Source organism: Rousettus aegyptiacus, unplaced genomic scaffold, assembly GCF_014176215.1.
Source record: "Rousettus aegyptiacus isolate mRouAeg1 unplaced genomic scaffold, mRouAeg1.p scaffold_m13_p_6, whole genome shotgun sequence".
Lineage (NCBI taxonomy): Eukaryota > Metazoa > Chordata > Mammalia > Chiroptera > Pteropodidae > Rousettus > Rousettus aegyptiacus.
Window position 1 is genome coordinate 69,932,853 of NW_023416309.1, and position 10,742 is coordinate 69,943,594.

The following is a 10,742-nucleotide window of genomic DNA, read 5'->3' on the forward strand; positions in this document are numbered from 1 at the left end:
GTGAAATCATACAACAAATGGCATTGTCTGATTTCTTTCACTTAGCATAATATTGTTAAGGCTCATCCATGTTGGTAGCATGTATCAGCACTTCATTTCTTTTCATGGCTGGATAATATTCCATTGTATGAATATAATGTATAAATTTTTTTTTTATCACCACTGATGGACACTTTGGGTTATTTCTACCTTCTGGCTATTATGAAAAATCCTGATATGAACATATGTGTACAAATTTTTGTCCGGACATATGTTTTAAAATCTTTTGTGTATATACCTAGGAGTGGAACTGTCAGGTCATATGGTAACATTATGTTTAACCAACCACTTGAGAAACTGCCAGACTCTTCCAAAGTGGCTGCAGCATTTCATAGTCCAACCAGCAGTATGTAAGTGTTCCAATTACACATCTTAGTCAACACTTGTTATCCATCTTTTTTATAGCCGCCCTGGTGGGTAACATCGATTTTGAGGCATTTCATCTATAGGATCCACGGAACTGGAAATTAGCAGATATGGTATATTTTATAAACTAAAAATGAAACATGTGGTCATTTCAACACTAATTCTTGTGAGTATAGATCAGTCACTTTTGGTACAATCAGACCACATTAAATTCTACCAATTGGAGCTCGAGAAAGTTGTACCTTTCCAAGAGCTACACACAGAGTTGTTGTCTTACTCTAACCATCAGAAATCAACAGCTAAGTTCTATTAGTAGTTGCTGAAGCACTTTATCAGCTACATAGAATAATTGAAGAATTATTGCGAGACACATAGGAAATTTTCTATTTTTGGAATGTTGAAAAAAATTGAATTATTCAACCTCAGAATTCCTAATAAAGTTATACACTGCATACAGCACAAAGATGTAAATGAGCAGGAGATAAAATGTCACAAAGGCAAAAACAATCTGAATTAGGTTTTACAAAAAGACAAAGTAGACCCTTAGCAAAAATGTAACTTACCTTACATTAGTCAGATGCTGAGAGCTTTGTTAACTCTAAATACATCCCTGAAAACTATCACCCATTATACCCAGGAACACGTCATATTTTTATTTGTTTGTAGTACATAAATGGCACACAAAGTTTGATTTATTTTAATATCTAAAGATCATATAAACCAATAAATGAACCAACAATGCAGTAGTAAAAATGAGTAAATGATAAATAAATATATATGGTTTATAAATCGATTATTCTAAGTCTCATTTATAATTATAGTACTATACATCAAAATAGTCAATAATGATACATAATATTTATGATATACTTGATGATGCAAAATTAGATTACATATTTTTCTGTAACTTTTCTAACACATGAATTATCTCGGACACAAGCTCCCATTAGTTCAAAGAAAGGTTATCTTTAAATAAACTCAACTCATTCATTCAGTCATTCTCTCCCTGATTCTGTCTCAGTTATTACACAGAAAATAGCAGACTGCCCATGATAGCTCATGAAATATAGGTACATTCTAATACCAATCTAGAGTTGGAAGACTTTCACATGATACCACATCAAATTTTGTTATATATAAATAACTGCAATTTTATAAAGAACTAGAACTTTACCACTTTCTATCACCTTTGTCCACCTTTTCTTTCTCATTGATTGTCTTCATCTTCCCCTTTCCTTTATATATTTCTTTAAAAAACAAACAAAAAAAAAACAAATAAAACCTCTGTCTTTCTACTTCTCTTTCTAAATCAAGTTTTCTCAGCTTCTGTGCTATTGGTATTTTTGTATTAGATGCTTTGTTGTGAGGTGGTGTGCTGTCTTGAGCATTACAGGATGTTTAGCAGCATCTCTGGCTTCTACCCAGTAGATGCCAGGAGCACCAACATCCCTGCCCCAACCATGACCATCAGAAATGTTTTTAGACATTACCAAATGTCCCTTGGAGGCAAGATTTCTTTTCCTTGAGAACCACTGATCCAAATTCTCCTTAATATGGATTTGAAGTATATTTTCTTAATTTATTACATTTATTAAGTAAAATTTTATTAATCTACTTTAATTTAGAGAATGATAATAAACATTTTGTCATTATGAAAAACCTAAATGAAGTTATTTTTCACTTTTTATATAACTGACAATTCTTTTTCTATGGGTAGGTTATACTTTATAGAATAAAAAAAGATTTCATATTCTTAGTCTGGATAAAACTGGACCAGCTGATTACAAAGTTCATATGGAAAAAGAAGCCAAAACAGTGCCTGAAAACCTGACAAAGAAGAAAAATACGTAGATTTAGCTCTGCTAGATATTAAAATATTTTAACATTTACAATAATTAACTTTGTGGAACTGGCACATGAAAGGACAGAGACTAATTAGGAAGACCAAAAATAGACTCACATACTTCTAAGAGTATAGTATAATTAAAAGTAGGATCTCAATCCTGGGAATTGTAAATTTAGCAAAAAGTAAATTTGAATTAATACTTTAAACTAGAAATCACAATAAGTTCCAAATGAATCAAAAATGTGTTGTAAATGAGAAAAAAAAAACATTAAAATATGAGATGAATCCACTCTTTCTCAGGATGACACAAAGATAAAGAAAAACCTTTAAAAATTTCCTCTTGGCAGAAATACAGTAAACAGATTTAAAAGGCATCCAATTTACTGGGAATATTATGTTTCAACTTATAACACAAATAAAGGGTTAATTTCACTAATAGAGATTCCTAAAAACAAGAAAAAGACAAGCAGCTTAATAGAAAAAAAAAAAAGGACAAGTATATATAATAGACAGATTACAGAAAAGGAATATGTGTCATTTTAAAAATGCAAAATAGTTCAACCTCACTCAAAATAAAAGAAAATGCAAATTAAATCACACTGAAATATCATCTTTTAATTATCTAACAAGCAAAGTTTAATAACAATATGTTGATGAGAGTGTAGGAGACTGGCATTCTTATGCATTGCCAGTGAGAGCGCATATTTGTATAACTCAGTGAAGGGGGATTTAGCAATGACTATCAAAATTACAAATGTATATGCCCTTGATCCAGAAATTATACTTCTAAAAGTTTATTTCTACAGATATTCTTACATGTTTGCAAAATGATATATGTATAGATTATTGAAGATAGCATTTTTATAGCAATATAGTAAATCAACCTAAATATCCTTTAGTAGAATGATTTAATAAAAATAGGGAACACTGCTACACAGTTGTAAAAATAAGAGAACTCCTTATGTAGTGTTATGGAATGATTACCAAATATATATTATACGATATATATTGTGAAAAAAGCCAACTGAAGAACACTATAGTTAGTATACTATTGTTTATATAAAAGAGGGAAAACGTGTATTTAGTATATACACATTGCTTAAAATATATTTGAAAGGATACCCCAAAAACTAAAATTATTGTCACAAGAGATCGTAACTGGATGACTGCGCAACAGGACTGAGAGGAAGTCCTTTCATTATCTACTCTTTGATAGCTTATGAATTGTGAATATTGTGAATGTAATACCTAATGAAAATTAATGAATTAATATGTACTTAAATCAGAAATGATGGTGTCCTGTCTTTTGTTGCTGCAATGAGCATTGTTATAAAACAATTATAAAATATTTATTACCATATATTTATGTTCTTTTAAACACTTTTATTTAAAAATGACTCAAAAACAAATTTTTGAAAAGTCTGTTTTATAAAAAGATTTATTTCCTTATACACATATTCTCTTTTACTTACACAAAATGTTTTTTTTTCTTTATTACATCAGAAAATAAATGTACCAAGTTTCTATTCTCTGCTCAGATTCTACTTGAATAGAAAAGAATTACAAGGTACATATATGATAAATCTTGTAAGAATTTATTTACCAAACATTTATTACTAGATTACCATAATAAAATTCATTGATAGTACCTTTTTCAATTAAAAGTCTTCATTTGTTCTCCTTAAGCCTGAGAATAAAGTCCTTTTAAGTTGTCCTCTCCATTTCTCTCTGACTATTCTACCTATTCTTGATAGGTGCTACTGTAGAGCTATCACCCTGGTTTTGGCCTATTATGCCTTATTAATCCAGGCCACATGTTCAGTCAAAGAAAAAGTGATATTCTTTTAGTCATTTCTAAGCTACTCTCTCCTGATGTTACATATATAAGTCATATTTTAGCTCTTTTTTTCTACTATCTTATAAGTTTATGTGTTAGAATTCAGGAATATATTTTTAGATAGTTTTGTAGAGTTCGGTGGTTTTCAGAAAGCAGAGTTAAGGGATTTGTTGTTGTTGTTGTTGTTGTTGTTGTTGTTGTTGTTTCCCCCTCCCAGTCAGGGAAGGAGCAAGGATCTTTAAAAAGCCCAGGAAGGTATGGCACAGAGATGGGTGGAAACTGATCATGGAGGACCGTAGGACCCTCCCGGGACCTAAAGGGGATTCACATAATTGTTTTCTGAGGTTCCAATGATACAATTTGGAGCAAAAAGAATGTGGTTGCAAGTCTGTCCTCCTAGAACCATGGGTAGTATGGGTAGTTCTGGGAGCAGCCCTGTAGGGACATACAGGCTCACAAAGAAGATTATCTACACTGGTCCCTACCTTTTTGAATATATATGTTTTCAGGTGTGTAGAGAAAATTCAGGATCATTCAGTGGATTCTTCACTGAGAAAGAAGTCCAGATCCCAGTTTACAACTGAATATAACCCTAAAATGTATCTCCCTCTCCCAGGTACTACCCCTGTATACCACCCTCGCCTCATTCCCCAGTGGACAATGGCTAAGATCTATACAGCTCCAGTGCTCATATGTCATGAATTTTCCAGGGCGTTCACAATTTCAAATATCATGTTCCCAATTCTGGACCATGAGGCCTGAATTTTGGTTCTGGAAATATAGTTACAGTTCGCCTAGGCTATTGACCTTGGCCAGTTCCTTAGTATTTCTGTCTTGAGAGTTCTCCCAAACAATAAGGATTTTGAGGAACAAACTGTTTCTAGATGCCTAGTGCCTAGTGCCTAGTGGAGGCAACAGAGTGATAAGCAAGCTTGAGTGTACTCTGGGATAAAGGCTACAAGGCCAGTGCCCTGCCCAGTCTGCAGTACTCAGCCTTGCCCCTTCACCTGAATCCCCCTTGACCCTTTGACTAGCAAAGTTCTCAGGAATCCCTTATGGGCTCCAAAAGCTAGAATCCAAGGTGGGCATCATCAACCTCTCATCTCCTCTGCCTTTTAGAGAGTATTACTGAGCAATCCTGTTCAAATGCCTTCAGAGGCCAGCTAGTACTGTAAATATGTAAAAGAAACCTGATTTAAAAGGAGGGAACAGGAAACAGGAAATTTCATGCAACATAAAAGGTGTTCACATTCAAATTCAAAATTTTTAAAGTTGTGCTTGCCCAACGAAATATAGGCTATCAGTTTCCAACTCCTGGTTTGAAGTGTCCAGCATCAGAGAGAAGAAGAGATCTTGGGTGGAATTCTGCAGGCTTTAATGAATGCATTCTATGCCTAATTCTTGGTAACCAGCTTCTTCCAAGATGAAGCTATGTTTATATCTTTGACTAAATGCTGTTGCTTCTTCACATCTTTGTATAATCTGAATCTCTCTGAGGTGACCCTCTTTAAAACTTTCTGAAACACACTACGGCTGCTGATTAGCTTTATTTTCTCTGTGTTCTAACATCACATAATAAATAGGCTGCATTCTGGAGGAAAAAAAAAAATTAAAACTCTGGTGTCTGGTTAATCTCAATCCTTTTCTGTCTCTGTGTTCCCCAGTGTTCAGGCCCTTTGTGCTAATTAGCAGTGACAGATGAGTCACCCGGCTTGCTGTCTCCCCAGGGGAAGAAAAAGCTTGCTTCTCTTATTGATCTGGGAGACCTTCAGGAGTCACCACATGCTCCTGGAAGCTTCTGTTAGAGGGAGGAAAGTTCAATCTGAAAAACCCAGTGTAGACAGAAGCTCAGTGTGGGCAGATGTCCAGCCGTCCCCAGCATCAGACAGCAGGGACAGATGGGACCTCCCACTGCTCAATGCTGATGGGATTTTCAGGCATCCTGGCCATCAAGGCAAGGTAAATGTCACAGGCTCAGCAAGGGTAAGGTCTGGCTGTCCAAAGCTGGCAAGGTCATCAGGCCAGAAAGGGATCAAGCAGCTTAAAGTGAAGGAAGCCAGTGGGTGGTAACAAGTCACCATGTAAAAAGTAGAAGTCAGTTAAAAAGAGGTCAAGATGAGACACTTATGGGGACCAAAGAAGAATTCTGAGTGGTGAAAGGTTTAGCGGAGTATGAGGACTCTTACTAAATTCTTCTAAGACTATTACCCAAATAGAACTCCTCTTTAAAATTTTTTAAAGGCTTTAATTCTGCAGGCTTTAATTAATGAGGTAAAGAATCACATATAGAGTCAGTTATGAGGTAAAGAATCACCTATAGATTCAGAAGCTTTTTAGATCTGCATCTAAAAAGGCTAGAGCTCTTTTTCTGGCATGAATTGAAGTTCAAGAGGGAGATCAACTTATAGAGAGAGTTTTGGCCACGTAAGATTCCAGTAGTCAGTGAATTTTAGTCTCTGTGGTTGGAGACATGAACCTTCTTCTTGACAGAATCAAGATGGAATCTTGATATCTACAAGGACAGAGTTTAAACTCACAGACACAGGCTCACTCTCAAAAGATAGAAATAAAATAAAATGGAGATTGGCCTGTCACAAAAAACTGCATTAGTGGTAGTTATGGACATGCTACCCTGGACAAGCCCAATCCCATCTGATCTCAGAAGCTAAGCAGGTTAGGGCCTGGTTAGTACTTGGATAGTAGACCACCTAGGAAGACCAGGTGCTGTAAGCGTAAAAAATAAAAAATAAGGAATTGTAACCTGACAAGGTCCTTGCAATCTGTGAGGTCACCCAAGGGTTGCCTCACCTAAAAAGAAAAAAATTGCATTAGTGGTAGATGGGTATTTCTGAGACAACATCCACGGTTTTCATTTGGGTTTACTTTTAGTCTTAAAGAAAAATATGATATTTATTACACTATTGCAGAATGTGTCATATTTTATATAACCAAATTCATTTAGTTGAGACTTTTATCACATTTCTAATTATTACAAATCAGTTGTTTTTTCTTCTCAGATATCTGGACTTTATGTTGAACACTGGCAAAAACAGTATGGTTAAAACAATGTTTACGCTCAGATATAATAATTTTTATTACATTCTCTCCAGGAATCTCTTATTCTAAAATAGATAATAAGTAAAATTATGATATCAGTAACAGCAGGATTTTACTACATGCCAGGCACCATTCTAGGCATTTTACATATATTATCTCACCTAATTCTCTTAACAATCAATCCTAAGAAGTAGATGGCTATCAGATCTCTCATTTTACTGAGAAGAGAACTAAGGCACAAAGAGGTGGCTGAGCTATTATACTAAAGGGATTTCTAAGAGATTGCTTAGAGCTCATAGACAAAAGTCAGCACTGAAAGCTTGTTCTAATTTAACTTCCTTCAAAGGCATCCGATTACCAGTCGACTGTATTATTCCCTGTGTTGTATTATCATCTTTCCTGCCCATATAAGTTTTGGGAACTAACTAGATCTGTTTGTCTCTTGAAGTTTGAGTTCATAGACAATTATTTATAACTGTGCATTATAATGCTTTTCTTCAGATTAGTGCCCAAAGCATCACTTTAGGAATGTGTTAAAAAATCATATTTCTATGCTCCACTTCTCAGCTAATCTGATTAGAAGAGAAAGCAAGAAACCTGGCCTTAATATGCCCTCTGTGTGAGTCTGATGTGCAGCCACAGTTGAGAAGCACTGATTTTGAACAGTGGGCAGGCTCTACACTTTTTTGATCAAGCACTCCTCACCAGTAAAAGTATTTTGAGGCTAGATAGCTACTATTTGTATATGTATTTATTTGTAAATAACGTACATGTGTTATTTTGTCTACATATTATATATTATAAAACAAATGCAAAAATAAAAGAAAAGGTAAGAATGAAAAAAATAATATTTTAAAGTATCTGTTTTACATATTAAATAAAGTTCCCATTAAAACTAATTAACACCTGAGACTGAATTTGCCTCATTATTTGAGCAAATTTTGGTTTACCCCTCTATTATAAAGAGATTTTTCAGACCTGGTTCTAAGTTTAGTTTATTTTTGACACTCAGTTTTAATGGTTGTCATAAGAGAAAAAAGAGACTCGCAAAACCTCCAAATGGAAAAAGTACATCATTGGCAGTACATGTTCTTTTTTCACTACCATCTGCTAATTAAACAATAATTTTTGATGAAATGTGGCTACTAATTTCCATAGTTCCTAATGTAAGTTAGTAGTTCTTGCAAACCAATTGGAAGATATGTTGTGTTTTAGTGACTTTAACTTGCAGGCTTAAAAAGCACTAAAACTTTTTATATGAAACAGTTTTGTGTATTGGTTTTTCATTTATTAGGACCAAAAGAGGCTACCAAATATTCTTCATTAGATATAATGAAATGTCCTAAAGTATGTGATAGGATGTTGTAAGATGTTAAACAATGCTGAAAAATTATCTTTATATTATGGAGATATTGTTGTAGCCGTCAGCCCCCGAAAGACAACGGACTGCCAAAACTCAGGGAGTTATAGGGAACACAGTCTTTATTCAGCCAGTTGGGTCTGCCAGGGGTACGCAGACCCCAAATTAAGCAGCCCTAAAGTGTAGAGGTACAGGGTTTTTAAGCCCAAAATCCCATTCTTCATTCTGTCTAAACACAAAGGTCTATTTTTCTTTTATTCACTACCTGTAGACCCGCAGGTCGAGTGTGCAAACGGGGGTACAGAAGCAGAAAGCTTATTGTTAGAATGTTATGTTCCTATGGGTGACAGCCTATGTTCCCATGGACATAGCCATATTCCCATGGACATAGCCAAGCAGTAGTTTTGCAGCCAGCACATTTCCCATTGGCCTTAGCAGATAATCAAATCCTCGATTCTTCATGCGGAATTTGCTCATAGCCTCTATTCTGTAATACTAAAAGTCTAATAGAATTAATTCTCTTCCTTAAATATGCAAACAAGAAATTGAGAAAACATAGGCCAAAAGTTAACAGGAGGAGGAGGATGATTAAAGGTTAGCGCTAGCAAATAGAAGGGTTGTTAGCCATGGTGACCTATTGAACATCCTATGAAACCAGTTATTTGATTCTATTCTCTGTTTTTACCTGATATCTAAATTTCTCTGTACTAGTAGTAAACTTTCTCTAATTATTCCCGAGTTATTGGCATAGAAGCAACAGGTTCCACTTAGAGCCATACATAATCCATCTTGTTCTAAGAATAATAAATTTAAACCTCTTCTATTTTGGAGGACTACTTCTGCTAGTGAATTGACTTGAATTCTAGCCTGCTCAGCTCAGTTAAATTTAGGGGCGTTCCTACACAACATAGTAAAGGGGTTTTGGGTTTAGGCACAACCAGCAATCTTGTCCTATGTCTGAGGTGGTCTTATTTAGACCTTGTATATTGTCATTAGCAAAGTTATTAATGTTCCTTCTGATTCTGGTTGTGGCCTGGGCTAAAGAGGAAAAAAGGAAGAAACAGAGGGTTACACTTATGTACACTTGAGTTTTAGTCTTAAGGGCCCATTTTCCTGAGCTGTCCACTCTTGTGCTGCCTTCACGTGGGAGTGATGATGAATTCATGATTGGATGCCGTCTACTTTAACTGCAGTGGGCGTCATTAAGTAGACAGTGAAGGGTCCTTTCCATTTGGGTTCTAGTCCCTTGGAAGTGAACTTCCAGATCCATACAGAGTCCCCAGGCTGAAACTGATGGGGAAGTCCGTACCCTGGGGCTGAGTGGGCAGCATGGACCCGGGAGTAAATCTCCTACTGTACATTTTGAAGAGCCTGTAAAGACAAGTAAGACAAGGTTATGCAGGTCTGCCTTTTTCTCATCTTCTATTCTAGGTACTAAAGGTGGGGGTTTTCCAAAGAAAATTTCAAATGGGGTGAATTCATTAATATATGGAGTACACTTGGCTCGGAGAAGAGCAAAGGGGAGAAGTTCTACCCAGGTCCCTCCAGTTTCTAATCCTAACTTGACTAATGTCTCTTTTAGAGTCCAATTCATTCGCGCTACTTGGCCCGAACTCTGGGGCCTGTAGGCGCAGTGGAGTTTCCATAGCAAATTTAGGTAGCTAGCCAATTGCTGCGATACCTTTACTACGAAGGCTGGTCCATTATCCGACCCTAAAGTTCCAGGGAGACCAAATCAAGAGAGTATTTCTTGTAGTAGTTTCTTAGTAACTCCTAAGGCTATTTCTTTCCTGGTGGGGAAGGCCTCTACACATCCTGAAAAGATGTCTATTAAAACGAGTAAATATTTGTAGCCCCCCACAGTCAGGGTTACCTCAGTGAAATGGACTTCTCAGTGGTCCCCCAGATAAGTTCCTCTTTCTCTATGCCTAGGTTCTTCTATCTTCCTCTTCTTTGGATTAACTTGGACACAAGCTGGGCATCGTGAGGCAATCTCCTCTGTGATTCTTCTCCCTTCTAACAAATGAAAGCAGGGGTCTAAAGCTCGGAGCATTTTAGTCCGCCCTAGGTGCATGGTCTGGTGTAGTTGGTAGAGAAGAGTCATTCCAAGGGCCCGTGAGAGCCCGATTTTTCCATCTGGGGTTGTCCACCACCTCTGTCGGTTCCTAGTGGCTCCCTTGTCTTGAAAATATATGTCCTCTTCTGCCATATAGGTTGGAGACAGGCAGTTCTGGGTA

The 10,742-nt window shown here is 36.1% G+C and overlaps 1 pseudogene; it reads left to right on the forward strand.

Annotated features, from left to right (window-relative positions):
* Positions 1 to 6,702: 6,702 nt before the first annotated feature.
* LOC118604276 lies at positions 6,703 to 6,821 on the forward strand (annotated as a pseudogene).
* The last annotated feature ends 3,921 nt before the right edge of the window (positions 6,822 to 10,742 follow it).